Source organism: Apis cerana, linkage group LG15 (assembly GCF_029169275.1).
Source record: "Apis cerana isolate GH-2021 linkage group LG15, AcerK_1.0, whole genome shotgun sequence".
Classification (NCBI taxonomy): Eukaryota; Metazoa; Arthropoda; class Insecta; order Hymenoptera; family Apidae; genus Apis; species Apis cerana.
Genome location: NC_083866.1, coordinates 1,440,754 through 1,457,505, shown reverse-complemented (window position 1 = coordinate 1,457,505; position 16,752 = coordinate 1,440,754). Strand labels below are relative to the sequence as shown.

Below are 16,752 nucleotides of genomic sequence, written 5' to 3'. Positions count from 1 at the left end.
AGTTAATTTTCTTTTCGTTTAATTATATAGAATTATATCCATCAATTTCTGGAATTGAATTTTCACTTTTTGAAACATGTACATACCTTTAGAAACTTATTATACCTTAGAAAGATATATGCATCGTTAAACAAAATGCCAACCTTTTTTTTTTCAGAACACATTTTCAATTCTGCGATAGTTAATGGAGCACTACTGCATATTGAAATAAAATAGAACGACGAAGTAGAATGTATTGGCAAAGCTATAATACTTAAATAGAACAGAGATTCTGTAACCATAATTTCGAATGTCACAGACACAATGACCTTATTTCTATGCAATATGACCGTCAAGAGTCAGAAGGTGGGAGAGAATTAGGTGGTTTCTCCCCTTACCCCTATGGTGAAAAGTTTGTTCGAGGTTAGACAACTTCTCATCTCTGCATAGTATAGATGACAGCTTGCGAACATCGTGTATTGTTAATGATGGTTCAGAAACCACATTAAACCGCAACAATCTATGCTGATTAAATCACGCTGACTAAATCTTAACCTATATAAAACATCTTTTATCTTTTCATCAAACATTTTTAAATCCATCTAGATCATTATTAATTTACATATTTGCTATTGATTTGAACTCTAATATTACGATTGATAGTAAAAAATTATCGAAATCAAAACTTGAATGATATTAAAAAAATTTTTAATTTATTATTAAAAAATAATATCATGTTCATATCGGTATATATAATCACGCACCATTTCGTCATGAAATCCTATCCAATGAAACGTATTATTCCTCTTTCACCTAATCTCCGCGAGGCAAGTTCGAGCAAACAGATACACCAAAATTGCCCATAAAACTGCACAGCGAGGGGAACACGGGCGGTTTGAATATTTCATAGGGTGTTCCACGAACTCGCGGCTCGCGAGAATCAACGAGCAAGAAGCACTTACGGAAAGCATCAAGCCTCTCTCCTATATCTATGCATCTTCGCTTACAGTAAAGAAAAAGAGAAACAAAAAGAGAGAAGGGAAGAAAAGACAGGAAAATGGGGATGAAAGGTGGAAAGGGGCGAGAAGAGATTTCTGGGTGGAAAACGGGTCGGGTAATTAGCAAGAAAGATGGCGGAAAAGATGGCCGAGTGTGAAAAGAATCGTGACCGAGCTCGGTCGATAAAGAAGAGAGATGGGAGAAAAAGAAGTCCAGGGGCGGACAAATAAAGTATTACACGAACCGTCTCTCGACGAAATACGAACGAGACGCGCTCTTTTTCTCTATCATTAGATGGTCAGGCCTTTTCCATCGTTCAGACCTGTTCGATCGTCCCCCCGGCTTTAATTTTTCCTTCTCTTCGTCCTGTACCCTCGACACGCTTCATTTCCTCTTACACTTTTTCTATCTTCTTTCTAAGCTCTTTTTCTTCTTTTTATAATTTTTTTCTTGTTGTTATTTCTTTGGTATCTTAGAACTCTCGAATTTTTCTTTTATCTAATTTTTTTTTTATTTAATTACGAACCAATGTAATGTTTAATTTGCAACTATTTTTCTTATTTTCTTTTTTTTTTTATGAATTGTTTTATTTAGTTTTATTATCTGAATTTTGCATTTTGTGTGCAAAATTGTATTTTTTGAAAATTATTCTATAAAAACTTTCCAAACAATTGTTTTTTTAGATTATAAACATTTTTTATCTTTCTAATGTACTTAATACAATATTCTCAATCATTTTTTCCTTTGTATTACACATATGTGATCAAGTTTTATATGATATGTTATAAATATTGTTATATACTTACTTATTACATTAAAATATTTTTGAATAATAGATAGAATATGCTATAACAAATGCTATAACATTTAAATATATAGGTTTTATACATAATTTTATTGTTTAATTCTTAATAATATAATATTGTTTATATGTTATTTTTCGATCTTTTTTCGAAAATTACATAATCATAAGTTGCATTATATTAATTAGTAACTTAGATAGATAGATACATAGACTTCTTGCTTCTTTCCATAGGTTAGATTTTAATGTTTTCGTGATACAAGTTATCGTGATATGTCAGGTTGTTCTAAGAAAAGTTTTTTTTAGTTGGTGAACGTGACTGCAGGTGTGTCATGAGACGTAATCGATGGGAAGCTATCAGCGCTGACTTGGTATAGAATAGACCTATCATCCAATGTATTTTTGTATCATAGCTGAGTGCTATATGACCCTCCGTTACCATTCTCGTGTCACATGCGACATTATCGATTTAAAATGGCATGAGACAATAGCAAGATTGGCAAAAAGAATTGTAATTAACTATTGAAATAATTATTTCTTTTTATCTGACATAATCTTGAATTTTAAAATTGTAATCGATCTAGAAAATATTTGGAACTTTGAAGAAAATAGAAAAGATGATTATAAAAGAATAAGATAAGGGATGATATAAGAGAATAAATAAATATGAAAGTTGTTGTGAAAAAATAATCATTAAAGAAATTTATTAATTACATAATTTGATTGTATTGAATGAAATTAGCCGAAGATCATTTCATTAAAGATGAAGTTATTTTTTTCTAAATCTATTATCATAAATATTCCATAGCAACATCAAACTATTAAAAAAATCGTACAGATCATTCTCTCGGTCTCATATTCAAATATTCGTGAATCGACATAAACACAAATTAATAGGAAAATTCTAATTCTTAAAAATTAACTTATTTTTATTTTTTTAATTTATTTCCAATAATTCACAAGAAAAGATTAAATCATTTCTATTTTCTATAAAAAATATATAAAACATAAAAAATTTTTAAATATTCTTGTATACTTATTTCTTTGGTATTCAAATATCAAATTTAGGATTAATATGTAATATATAATATATAATAAATTAATATAAATAAAAATAGAAATGAAGAATATTAATATTTTTTCAACCTGATTTATTAATCTATTCCAAAAAGATTTACTTTAAAGATTTTATCTGAAAATTTATTCCAAAATTTCTATGCATCAATAGAAATTAATAGAAGTTTATATTTCTTTAAGCTTAATTTAATTCTTCTCTAATCTATTTCTAAAATTTCACAAAAACACCATTAAAAATTAAAAAAATTAAAAAAATCCCTAACACATAATTAATCTCTAGATTTCCCTAGCACTCAAATCAGATATTTACAGAAATCATTAGAAATTAACAGAAACCAGTAGAAACGAATAGTTCAATTATCTGATCCTTAAATATTAGCATTTTTTCTTTCTTCTTTTTCATTTTCAAAATTCCATAAAAACGTTAAACTATCAAGAAATCTCTATGTACCAACCTAGGTCATTCATCAGCACCCAACTGCTCCGCACAAATCGAAATATACAGAATGCGCAGTGGAAATGGAGGACAGAGGTGAAATCTTGGCGCGGGTATCTAATGCACGGCCGCGTAATGTACAGGTACCTGCAGCGGCTCGAATTGATGTATACCGAGAAATCTCCCACGCGGACTCTATATGCATGGACGAACGGTGGATACGCGCCGGTGCACGCCGTTCTCTGTGTAAACCATAGCCTGGCAGAGGAGCGACAGCTAGGCGAGTTGGATGGGAGAGGGTACATAGACAAACACGCGTGCATAGTCATAGACCGTGCACGCACGCACGCCACGATGCATGGCATTGTGCCGGCCAGCTTGTAATTTACTAACTACGCATCCATTGTCCGTCGCCACTCTATCTCACTGTTCTCGTCGCAACACCTTATTCTGACGACTCGATAAAGTGAATGTCTCTGAGTTTCTCATCATCACAGATTTTCATTTTAGAGGTTTGACAAAATTTTCGACCTATTTTTATATCTTTTAAGTATTCATGTGTCATTTGAGTAGGAAAGATATTTGATATATCGAGAAATTATTATATCATCAAAAGTGTATATATATTATGGTTTATTTTGACGTCATATGCTTTTGTATGTAACTACGTGTCTACTGAGGCGAATCAGTTTCACAGATGAAGTAGGGTATTTACGTCATTCATAGTGATGATGACGTACATACAGATATTCTTTATTGAAATTCGTTGGACTGTAGATAATGCAATTTTCTAATTTTCCTAAGCGTATTTCAAGTAAGGTATATTAATTGATAATTGAACTTTTATTTGTTAAAATCAAATTTTGTTTGCATTGATTTTAGGATACTTGAAAATTCTTTATTTTATTTTTATTAAGTTTAAAAATAGGAAAACATACATAGTATATATTAACATTAGATTATCTTTAAATATTTATAATTTTTAATAGAATAATTTTTTTATACTAAAATTTATATTTTTGAATTTTATTCGTCGAATAATATTAAAATTAGGCACAAAAATTGATCAAAAATTTTTTGAAACGAAATTTAATTCTTCTTATTTGCAGAGGATATAAAAAAAAAGATTTATAATTTTTAATATAGGTGATACTTGTTAAATAAAAAAAAATCTTAATAAATATGGATTGAAAAATTAATAATTTAAAGTTTTAACGATATAAATAATTTTTTCTTTAATTTAAAATGAGTAGCTTATTTACTTCAGAAATTATCGTGTTACATATAAAAAGTATATGTGGGAATGAAAGAACATATAAATGTAAAAAATTTTCTATATTTTTTACGAGGAAAAAAGAAGTAGATAGTATATTAATTTTTAAAATAAATAAATAAATCATTTTTTTAATGAACAAAAAAATTGTTTATAATTTTGAAAATATTAATTTTTTAATTTATTTATAACATTTATAAAATATTTATTTGCACTATTTTTTAGTTTGATAAATATTTTTAAAAATTATTTTTAAAAGTTTTTTTTATCATACGATATTGATGTTTCATGCTTTTCTTTTTAGAATTTTTTCAGGTTCTTTTGATGAATTTTTTGTTCGTTAGTTGTAATTTGTATTTATGAGTTGCACTCTTTTGAAAAGAATTTATATTGTTCCACTTTATAGAGGTATTTTTATATGATGTATTGGATGCCCCACATAATCGTTTATAAGTTATTTATTCAAAATAATTGCAATCTTTTTCTAATTAAGATTTTATTGTGACGGATTTACTATTTATTTAAATTTAATAGAAATTTAAAAGATTTGTTTTATATATAAATTTTATAAATTTTAATTTTAATATAATTATAATTTCAAAATAGAAATGAATATTTGATAAAATTTAACAAAATATAGCTAAATATTGACTTTTACAAAATCCAAAATTTTGAAGAGTACTACGTAATACGTGTTAAAACGAATATAAATATACATAAATAAGATGTATGAAAAAATCTAAATATAATTTTTTTAAATATTTTAAGTATGAATAAAGTTTAACTTCGTTTAAAAATTTTGAATAAAAGTTAGAGTTTTTGAGGCAAAGAAGACAGGATACAACTTGTTTCTATTCCATCCTTTTTTTACGAATATTTTTCCCTTCCATCTCCCCCTCCCTCTGTGACACTCTCACCCTCTTCCTGTTCTTCTTTATTATTTTCCTCGTGAGGAAAGATTAAACCTCACCCTATCGCTTCCACCGTATCCTCACCTTTCACCCTCTTTCATCTTACACTATTTATCTTTCTCCTCTTATCTTCTTTCCCGTGTCACTTCCGTTACCTTTTATTTAGGACAATATTCCATCGCGAAAAAAGATTCTCTCCATTCTCGCTTCTCGATTTGATGCTTTCATTTTTATCTCCCTCTTCGCTATCTCTACTTTTTATTTGTTTTTTCATTTTTTAAAATTTCTCTCTCTTATTTTTCCAGCCTTGTCTTTTGAATTATAATATTAAATGCATTTAAATGAAATGATAAGCATTTATATTATTCTTCTAATTGTCGCGTTATAATAGCATCGGACATGATAACAACGGTGCAATGCACTGTAGCTCGCGGAAGAAGGAAAGTGGGACTGCGATTGCGTTAAAGAACACGACAATAGTTGGCTTCCGTTTTAGAAACGATGTCGCGGTTCTCCGTAATCGAGGTGACAACGATTCAACCAACGTTGAAACGGTGCTTATACTCTAGGAATGATAATAAAGCACGTCATTTAGAATTGAGGAATAATTCAAGGAAAAATATAAACTGTTCCTTTAAATTAACTTTTTTCATTATTTAGTACGTTATGATAATTGGATTATTTTTATTTTGTATAGAATTGAATTAACGTTTAATAAAAGTATACAAAATTTACATTATATATTACTTTGCATGATACAAGTGTATAATTATACAAAATTTACAAAATCTTACTATAAATCAATATTATTATTTTGTTAATAAAAGATATTTTTGCATTTCTTAAAATATCTACAATGAATACATTTAAGATAAAGATATTTATAAAATGTAAAGTTATTTGATAATTTTTCTATATTTACTAGAAGGATTCACATGATATAATTCTCCTAATTATTCGTCTAATTATTTTTTCATATAAATATATCGTCTAATCTAACGTCTATTATTGATGATGTTATTCATGAATTTTTTAAAAGATTTAATGAAAAATGGAAATTTGGATTATTAATTATTTATAGGCTTTTAATTAAATTAATTACAAGATTTATTATTAATAAACTATTTTGTTAAATCAAATTATTTTAGCTAAATATACGAAGCTTAAAATAAATCTTTTTTAAATTAAATTATTTATAGGACCCAATTTTAAAGTCTTTTCTCTCTAATCAAATTATTTACAGAAATATTTTTTTAATAATTCAATTTTTCAAGAATTTCTTCCTAAGTTATTTATTTATTTATAAATTCCAATTTTATTTCTATCTTTATAAGACTTTTTTTCTAGAAATTATTTACAGAAAAATTATTTAAATCTTTTTAAATTACATAATTCTTTCCTCATTTATTATACAATATAAAATAATTTTATTAATAAATACGAAACTTTCGTCCAATAGACTATTTCTATCAAAAAGAACCAATCAAATCCATATGTCAAATCCATATATCAAATCCATATGTCAAATCCATATGTCAAATCCATATATCAAATCCATATGTCAAATCCATATGTCATACGAAAGACTTTTTCTCATTAATTCATACTATCGTACGATTCAACATTTATTTTGCTATTCTATTCCTAAAGCTCTTTCAGGGAATGTATCAAAGTCGTTCAAAATTCGGACACTATCTCGACGGTATCATACACGGTTTGTGATTCTCGGTGACATAATAAACAGTGAAATTTAACGTCGCAGCTGCATGACCGATTTGTATTCCACGTGGTACGCCGCAAGCGTACATCGTATCAGGCTTTATTGGCCAGTAGGACATATACGTAGGTTCCACCTTGCGTCAAGGCAGGATGCAACACTACGTGGAATATAAACTGGCGCGTTATTCGATCGAAGAATACGCACGCAACGCTGCATAATGCCTTCGGGTACGCATTTTATTTACATTATTCAACCACCGTACGAATACGCGTTTCACCGTATTAGAGGCCGGGATAATTGCAGGAAACGCTTTCGCATCGGAGAGAATCGTCATTATGCTTCCATGGAAGTCATTGGCCGGCTATTGTCGGCTTTTAGATTATTTTCTCCAGTAATTGTGTTACATACGAATCCTCTATATACTGGAAATAAACAATGTTTAGATTAACAATCTTTTAATAGAAAATCTTGTAGCAAGAGGACAGATTCATTTGTAATAATTAATAATTAAAGAAATTAAAAAAAGCTGTTTATAAAATTATTGTTTGAATTACAAAAAACATTAAAATTGAAAATATTTGATTTGTTTACAGAATAATTGATGAAGTGATAAGTTTTTATTTGAATTTTTTAAATTTTCAAGATGTCAAAAAAACGATTATTTTTTTATTAGTATATAACAATAAATTTAATTTATTGACTTGTTTTATCAAAAATATCATTTTCTGTTAAGTACAAGAAAAAGATTTTGTAAATTTTATTATAAGACAATCAAAACTAATAAATCCCTTATTTTTTATCGATATCCATGTGAAGAGAACTTTTAATTATTATTTAAATATTATGCATAATAACTTTTAAATCATTACTTGAATATTAATAAAAATTAAGCTAAAATTTTATTTAATAATATATCCAATTTTATGATATTAATTGTAAATGAAATACAATAAAATATATGTAACAAATAATGTATAATAATTTAAATTATTTTTTTATTTATTGTTGTAATCTTAATAATATATGAAAACAATATCCATAGTAAATTAATAACTTATTGATAAAATATTCCTATCTTTAAATATTTATTTGTATGTATTTACTATATTTCTTAAGCTCTAACAATTGCCATTATGTCTCACTAATTTAACTCTTTCACAAATGCTCTTTTTATCTTAATTTTTATACAAGATGATATATTCATAGAATATCTTTGAAGTCGATTATTTATAATTATCATTTATAATTTAATAAATAAATTTTAATCGACATTTTTATAACAATTTTTGCATTTGTTTTGATCTTTAGAATCAAATTTCCAAAGGGATATTTCATAAATATATAAAAATCCTATTAAATTTACATAATACATATAAATCTATTATATGTATCATATCTATTATATGAAATAACATTAAATACTAACAAATATTTAGGCAAATAATTTTGAAACGAAATAACTATTTTTCTTTTTTCTTCCTATGTATATGTACATTCCTTTTCTTGAAATTTATATTCTTTTGTCTCTATTATAAACTTTATTAAGCAAATAATACATAAATAAGACAAGATTCCTTATTAAGAATTCCATTATAGCATAGAATTTCTAATAAAAAGGATGAATTATTATTTCCAAATAATCATTTGAATTATATATATATCTTAAATTAATTTCAAATAATGAATTATTTATTATAATCCATTTTGAAGTGTCATTATCATTTCCAATTATACATCCTTTATATCATTTTCAAATTATAGATTATTTAAAATAATTTACTTTAATCAATATTAATTTAACAAGAATCATTTAACATTAATAAGAATCTATTAATCTAAACTTAACCTAAAATCTAATCTAAATCTAACCACATATAATATATTAAACCATTTTACGTTTCATTATTAACAGCGCAATTGTTTCCAACAATCCTTTTCTAATATTTATCTCGTTTGATTGTCAATTTACGTCTTCAGTTGAAAACTGGAACTTCCAATCGAATGCTTATCGAACGTTTTCCCATATCACATCCACGTTTTTCTCGGCCACGGCCATTGTTTAAAAGCGGTTTCTGCGCTCGCACGTGTGCGTCATATGCATCCTCTGCCCCTTCAAACACTGCAGCCTGGTCGACACGCACATGTATATTGCACCAAGCTGCACAATCCAGAAACGAACGGCCGCAGATGCATCAAGTAATGAATATTCCGTTTCTCGCGTTACACATCTCGGATATGTTTAGCCGCAGTCTATTAATTCGGGAAAATATTTCAATCGATTGTAGTTGTTCACATAAAGTTATGTATTTATTGAATCAAGATAGACGAATTTCTCATTACTACATGTTAGAACAACATATAATATATATATTATATATAATAAATGTATATATGAAAGAATAAATGATTAAATATTAAAATAATGTAAGAAATGTTTTTGTTTAGATTTCAAGATATTTGTAATTAATAACATATTGTTCATATTTAAGTTAGTTTGTTTTAAAATATTTATAATGAAAATTTTTGTAGCTGCAAAATTTATTATTGTTAATAATGAAAAGAAGAAAAAGATGAAAAATATAGATTTGACTATATTTAAATTCTCAAAAATTCGGAGACATACAATTTATTAACAAATGAATGACATCTTTAAAAAGTATTCATACTTGTCAAAAAATTATCAAATACAGATTTAGAATATTTCAGGATATGATATTATAGACCAGCAGATCATTTTTAAAACGATAATTAATTAAAGATAGATTTCTTAAAAAATTAGTTCTCAATTTCTTAATTATTCTCAATTTTTTAATTATAATTAATTATTCGTTACGTGTTATATAATATGTAATGAAATACTTATATTATTATTGAAAGAAAGAGAAAATTAAGAACGTGAAAACAATTCTTTTTGACTAATTGTAAATTTTGATTTATTTTCAATGCAAATTAAGCCGTATTTTTATTAATGTACAATCTTAAGAATCGTCGATCAAATAAAGAAATTAAGGAAAGATCTTTATTTTCACAATAGACTAAAATTTCTTTCTGCATTTCACACTAATCACCAAAAACCGCGTAATCAAAATCGAACTCCCAAAATATCTATCGATCACTTCACGAAAACCCAAAAACGGGCCATCTAATCAGTCCAACATATATTTCCCGTACAACCGGTGGACACTTCGACACGGTCCAATTTGTCGTTGGAAAATTAAGGAACATCCTTCCATTCCCCTCTTTCCCATTTTTCTTCCCCCCTTTTTCAAATTATCTAACCTTTGACGCAATCCGGTAGTTCGATAAACGCGAAACGGTCAGAAGGAAAAGCTGGGTACGATGCTTTTTTCCCGGCAATTAAACACAATTGTCGCTAAGCGGCAGCGTCCTTTCCCGGACATTAAATATCCCTCCTGAAAGAAGGCGAAAAGAAAACGAGGAAAAGAGAGCGAAGAGAGGGAAAGACAAGAATTCTTCGGTATATACGATAGCCAAGAAAGAATTTATGCTCCCTCATCGGAGAAATGTCCACGGTACGTGCGAGCTGATTTCACCAAAGCGAATTACTTCTTTAAATCGAGCAGATTCATGCCTCGTTGCGATCCATTTCACTTTCGTTCGAAAAGGGGAAACCCTCGGTTACCCTCCTGGCCTATTTCATGGATTGCCATTGTATCGATTCAATTTACTATCATGTTGTGTTTACTTTGGATATAAGTTGTTTCGAATATTTTACCTTTTTAAATGATTCTTGGGATATAAGTGGATTTAAGATTTTGTTTTTCGTAAAGGTAAATTTTTCTTTATTACGGAAGAATATAAAATACTTGGATAATTTTGAAAAATTTTTTGAAAAATTTTTTTTCTTCTTTGGATCAAAATGTGTTTACAATGAATTTCTTTTGGATAAATTTTTTTGAAATTTTTTGTGGAAATGGATCAAATATTTGGGATATATGTGGGATATTTGGATAATTTTTAAGATTAGAATCTAAGGAAGAATAAAATTTCTTGAAAATCTATTTCTTGAGATAATTCTTGAAATGATTAAATTTAGAATTTAAAATTTTACAAGATTTTGTTTTTTGAAAATATTTTGTGGAAATGCATTCCTCTTGGAATGAGTTAACTTTGTGAGACAGTATGAAACAGTATTTAGAATTTTTTTTTTTTCAAAATATGTTTGATTAAAAAAAAATGTTTGAAAAAGAAAATTTTTTTTAGATAGAATTTAGATAAATTTTTTCGATTTTTTAGGAATCTCTTAAGTTGGATTTTTCTTGAGATAAGTAAAGATGGATTTTTCTTGAGATGAGTTTGTGTTGTGGAATGATTTAAATAATTTTAGAATATGGTTAAGAAAGAATGAGATTTCTTGAGATTCTGATTTTCCAGGATAATTCTTGAGATTTTGTTCTTTAGAAAGTTGAAAGTTTGGTTTTTTTTTGAAGTGAAACTTTTTGTGAAGTAATTTGGAATATTTGCAAAAGTTTAAAAATTTTCTGAAGAATTTTTTTCTTTTATTTCATCAGAATCTAAAAATGAATATTTTAGAACAAGAATTATTCTGAGAGAGTAAGAAGAATATTTAGAATAAGATAGTATAATTTATCAATATAATATCTTTAAAATTAATAGAATTAATAAAATAGCTGTAAATATATTTTTCGAATAATTTAAATTTAATTTAGAAAATTTAACTATTGAAAATTTGCCTTGGAAAAGAGATTATAGGTATATGTGGAAGCAAGTTAGAGTTGAAAGTTATAGTCTACCTCCGGATTAATTTTAGTGAACACGTATTTAATGAAGCCATAAAGTGTGTATATGTGTAGACTCTATGTTTCTAAGCAAGATTTATAATATAATTCAACCATCACTTAAAAATCTATTGCAAATTTTACTACATCTAAATTTATAATAATATTGATATTATGCAATATAACATGATTTTTATAAATTTTTTAAATTTAAAAAGTAAAATTCCTCACGAAATCAATTTTTCATTCTTTCGTTTGACGATTCAATCCACGAATTCCAACACTCCTCACAACAACAACAAGGGGATAAAAATCCCCTTGTCTCCTTTTATCCATAATTTAACAATCAAATCACATCCCAAAAAAGAAACGCGCATTCAAATACTTTCAAGCGATAATCTACGAAACCAAGAATTTAAAATTGGCTTCGAACACCCTCACCTTCAAACATCTTCGCGAAAAGGCATTCAACCCCTCGGAAAAACGTGTCGTAAAAGGTTTCACGAGGGGTGAGATCACCAAGGATCGCAGATATGAGGCATCGTTCGATGCGTGCGTGTATACTGTCTCCTCCATTCGACTTGATATGAGTTTACAACGAAGATAAGGGTGGTTTCGAGACCTGGCTCCTGTCGTAAAATGCGCGGAAGCCGGCTTAAAAGCGTGGCGTCGATCCTTTCGTGCCGGGAAAATCTAATCGTTGCTTTTCGTCTATCGCTTTTTTTTTTTGCTTCTTCTTTTTCTTTAAGAATAATAATAAACGAAAGCATTTTTGATCATTTTTGAATGGATATGTGAAAAAATTTCATATCATGCAATGTAAATTAAATACAAATTTATCTTATGTTAATTTTAATTAAATTAATGTGAATATTTTGATACAGTATTTTTTATTATTATTATATAATAATAATATTTATTAAATATAGTATATAGTTATAAGTAATTTTTCTTTAACTTCTTCAAAATTGTCACAAATGGATTTTTTATGGCAAGATTTTTAATTATACAGATCAAAGATATATTAATTAGAAAATTTAAAAAATTACGAATAAAAATATATTGAGTTTCTTTTAAGAATCATAAAAATAAGCTTATTTATTTTTTATTTTATTTTATTTTATTAAAAAGTACAAAAATAAAAATCATCTATTATTTTATTTTTTTCTATATAGCTAATGTTTTTAAGGATTTTTAATGATTAATTTATACTTTATTATGGAATAATATTGATAGAATAATTGTTTATTATTATAATTTACTATTATTATAATTTTTATTAAATTATGAAATATGACATAATTTTTTTAAATTCAAATATTTTTAAAGCAAATAATTTCGATTCAATTATGAAATTTTCTTGTCTTTTAAAATTGATATTTTTCAATAATCGAAAAAACACAATTTTTCACTTCTTATTTGTCATGTATAAAAATCATTTCATCCATTAACTTTTAAAACTAAAAATTATAAATACAATTTCATCTTAATAATCTCATTAAAATATAATAAAATAAATAATTTCCACAATTTTTTCACATTGAAAACCAAACAAATTCAAATACCAATTATAAACTTTTTCGTTCTAAAATTAATATTTTCCAAGAACAAATGAAAAAAATTAATCATGAAACATTCAATTAAAATCGAACAAAAATTCCCCTTCATTGCTTACCTTCCATTTCACGTGTAAAGATCATCATTCCATCAAAACTCATTCTTCTCCATATTCATAAAAATCTCCAGCAACCCCTCGAAAAAGAAGAAACAAAAGAAACAAAAATCTGGATAAGTAGGTACCTTCCATGCAAATAATCGAGAGAGAAGAGTAAAATAACACGAGGACAGAATCTACTCGAAGAGATTCGCAAAAAGAGAGAGAGAGAGAGAGAGAGAGAGAGAGAGAGAGAGAGAGAGAGAGAGAGAGAGAGAGAGAGAGAGAGAGAGAAAACAAGAGAATCCGTCTGCGATTTATGACACCCTTCCAGAACACTATACGCAGCATCCCCTGTAATCACCTCTCCTGCTCAAGAGAGAAACACGCCTCACAAGAGGGGCACGTGGAAAAAGCTAAGACGTAAAGGGGGCTCCGGATACAAAGATAAGCAATTGGCGGGGGATGGCAGGGAATAATGGCGGCCGCGGGGGTGGCGATTAGAAAGCGGGACAAAATTGTCTCCGACTTGTCGGGGGCCGAAACAGGGGACAAAGGAAACTGTCCGGCTGGTCGCGTTGCTGATGAGAAAAAAAGGAGAGAGATGAAAGTGTACGAGGGGGGTGGAACAAAAGGTAACGGTGGATACTGTGTCGCGACGCTGAAATTGTGGAGTTAATGCGTAAGGTAGTCCGGGGGTAGTTTTGGAAATTAGTGAGCGTCGGTTGCCCGGCTTTTTTGGTGGATGCGAGTCTGCTCCGAGTAATTGGGAATGTTTCTTACGGTGGAAGAAAAATATGAGAATTCTTTTTGGTGTATTTGGGATTAGTGGCTATATTTGTGTCTCGTTTAAATCTGTTGCATTATGTACAACTGATCTATACAATTATTTTAATAGATCATATAAATGTGTAATTAATTTAAATATCGTTTCTTTTATCTGTTTTATTTTTTTATTGTTAATTTTATAAATACATAAAACGATATTTTATAGAAATTATTAATTATTAAGTTTGATGATTGAATAATTATCTTATATTTTAAAATATGTTTGTTATGAATTGTTATATGTTATCATATTAATATATTTATGCTTTATCATATTAATATATTTATGCTTTTGACATAAAGAAGGCTTTTTTCGAGCTGTTCATTATTTGAAAGATCAAACGAAGAATTTTTAATTAGGCAATTTAATATAAATAAGTAAATAATAGAAATGACGTATATAGTAATAATAATAATGGATAATAATAATGGATAATAGACGTTAGGAGCATGTAATAAACTAAACAGATTGATTTAATTTAAATATTTATTACTAAATCTTTTAATAACTAATAACTGCAAAATATAAAAATTATATTATAAACTTTGACACATTTATTTATTATTCACATTCACATTATAAGTCTATACAACATGTATCTTTTGTTTATTAATCAGGCATTGGACATCATCTGATTATAAATGCAATAAATAAATAGATTGATATAAATAGATTTTTCTAAATGAATATATAAAAGATGTATGAAAGTTTAAATTTTTAAAATTTTCAAAGCACCAATTATATACAACTAGCCACTCTCTATTATAGTAATATATTATTTACTATAATAGAATCAGGCAGAAATTTAATTTAATATTATAAAATAATGATTATACAATACAAAAATCTTTTTTAATTTAAAAAATAAATTTAATTAATTAATTTATTATATTACATTTCGTCACGAATTTTTAAAACAATATAATTCTTCATAATCAATTTAATATAATATATTTTGATATAATAGATATTAAATTCCAAAAAGCAAAAGTTTTGATAATCAAATAAATATTATTATAAATTTCTTCCAAATAAAAAATTCTATTTATATTCTACTATTCTTCATTTTTGATATAATATTTGAAGTTACTCCAAGCTATCAATTATCTTTTAATCATATGGTTACTAACCATATACTGTGAGCAATCTGTGGTTACTAGAGATTACTTTTCCCAAAATTGTTCGACTACTCGGCTTCGTGAACATTTCTGGTGATTCTAACTACTTTCGTGAACAGTGTTCATTCCGGATCAGTAGCTGAAGATCTATCACTTTACAGACTTCCTTTCGATTATATTTCTCCCGGAATACATTCTACTATGATTAAATTGAAAATTTGAGAATTTCGACAATTTTATCAAGATGATTGTATTCCAGACTCAATTTTGAACAGTTTTAAAAACGAATAACAAAGTTAAAAGAAAGAATTTCGATGAAATGGTAATAAAAATATATAGGAAAGAAAACAGAATAGAACAATGATATTAAGACAAAATATGTGTTAAAACAAAAATGTGGATTAATAAGAAAGATAGTAATGATTGAAAAAAATAGGATAAGAATAAACAAAAGAAAATAATAATAATATGAAATAAGAAATAAGTGATGTAATAAAATATAAATAAAATATAAATAGGATGTGTAATAGTATAAAATAATATTGCAACATTATTTATATTATCTATATATAGATAATAACAAATTTTAAATATATACAAATTTAGATATATACAAATTTTAAATATATAAGAAAATTAGCAAATAAGTTAAGTTAAAAATCAAGAAAAAGCATAATAAAGTACATAAGATAATTAATAATTAATAATTTGATAAATTCAAAAGTATTAATTTAATATAAATTCAAGATATTCAAAAATAATTTTAAATTTATAAAAAAAACTATTATAATTCTCTTTAGATTTTAGAGTTTAAATTTTTATATAAAGTTTAATTCAACAATCAATAATAAATTATTATTATGAAAATATAATAATAAAATAATGAAATTAAATATATATTTTATACATATATATTCCAGGAATTATGAATCTTTAAAGACATTTGTACATATACCTAAGATAAATAAAACTTCAAAATATGAAATTTATTTCTAACTTAATTCTGCATTTTATTAATAATATCTTTTAAAAAAATTCTTTGAAGCTTCAATTTTTTATTACAAGTATCACAAATATTAAAATTAATATAATATATTTTCTCCAAGTTTATTAAGCAATTAAATTATCTCTGTCAAACATTGAATCTATATGTAATTTCCTATCAATTACATTATGGTTTTTCAGTAAAATATC

The 16,752-nt window shown here is 26.6% G+C and overlaps 1 protein-coding gene across 14 annotated transcripts in view; it reads left to right on the top strand.

Annotated features, from left to right (window-relative positions):
* The window catches only part of LOC108000770 (max dimerization protein 1), a 410,762-nt gene that overhangs the window by 226,401 nt on the left and 167,609 nt on the right, over positions 1-16,752 (top strand). The gene's annotated exons all lie outside the window — the stretch shown is intronic.